Source organism: Montipora capricornis, chromosome 10, assembly GCF_036669925.1.
Source record: "Montipora capricornis isolate CH-2021 chromosome 10, ASM3666992v2, whole genome shotgun sequence".
Taxonomy (NCBI): domain Eukaryota; kingdom Metazoa; phylum Cnidaria; class Anthozoa; order Scleractinia; family Acroporidae; genus Montipora; species Montipora capricornis.
The window spans coordinates 30,090,764-30,092,236 of NC_090892.1; positions in this window are offsets into that span (position 1 = coordinate 30,090,764).

Genomic DNA, 1,473 nt, shown 5'->3' on the forward strand with positions numbered 1-1,473 from the left:
GTAAATACTTAAACATTTACGCAACTTCTTGCGCTTGGTGCACGGATAATTTCCTTCAGCAGGTCTTGTACACGTTCGACTGGCTCTACTCGTGTGTGGCTGAGAGGCGTTCATTAAATCAGGGTGATTTATGAATTGCAGATAAGAGGAATCATCTTTGGTAGTATACTGCCATGCGGAGTAATAATTATGGTGATTGTTGCTAAAATGTACTTTCATTCCGTGTCGCTCCTCAAGATAATTACGTACTCTTAGCCAACGGCGCCGTGCATTTAATTTTACAGCCATGTGGAAATGAAAACCGCCATCTCTATGAGCCTCTTTGCTGCAAACCCACTGAACAACCTCTGAATGCGTACAGGGATCGGCGTTGGCAAAACTGTCCAAAACAAGGCGTGAAAATCCTTCTCTACTTGCCACCACTTCCAAGTCAGCTCGACTGTATGTTATTAAGTACACACTCCTAACCTCACGAGACATCAGTGACCCCACCTCTTGAGAGTTCTCTCCTTCGCTAACCGCTGTCATCGCTTCACTGCTAACATCAACTCTCAGAATGCAACGAACATTTATTTTGCTTTTCAGAGCGCCTTAATTTCGCTCGATTCTCGCCTCCATAACACTTAAAGCAGCCAAGACGGTATGTTTAATCAAATTACACAGTGTAAACAACTTTATAAGGAAATGCGGTAAACAGCATATTAAAGGTCTTCCCTTTGACATCAGACACGATTTTTTTTTTGACCTTATAAGAACTCCCACACAACACATCTCGTACGATTATTATCATGTTCAAACCAACTGCCCACTTTTCGAAGTACGAAGCATGCGAACAGACAACGCCGTTTGCCTTAGGAAGAAATTGACCTCTTTTTGAGACTCGCCTTCTATCCTAATCTGAAGGCTTTGCACCCTCTACAGTTTTGCCTATTTCTTTAAAACAAATACAATACTCGTCACATTTGTTGGAACACCCATCCTCGTTTTCCCCCTCCTTCAATGTTGATTTCAAAACTACCAGAAGTTGTCCGAAAATTTTTCTAACAACACTGAATTGGGGGGAGGGGGAGAAGGGATAACCTGCCATCTTGTAACACGACGATTCTAGATCATTTGTGTAACATGTTCCAACGAAATGTGTCTAGTATTGTAGCTATGAAAGGTTTGAAGAAATACACCGTGTGTGTAAATGGCCGTTGTTGACCTTTTTTCCACTCCAAAAATTACATTTCGCCTCAGGCAAAAATCAGGTGATAAGTGGCTTTCTCCTTAAATCGTTAAGATTTAGTGTAATATACGGGCTCACTTTCACATTGAGAAATTTAAATAAGCTCAACTGCGATCATTGCCAACAATTGTCCACCTTGTCAGCTTATTTTTGGTTTCAGGAAATGTCAGCATTGTAAACTCAAAAAGTCAGTCAGAGATGGATCCTTTCCTGCTAGAAGTAAAATCTCATTTCAACGGCAAACG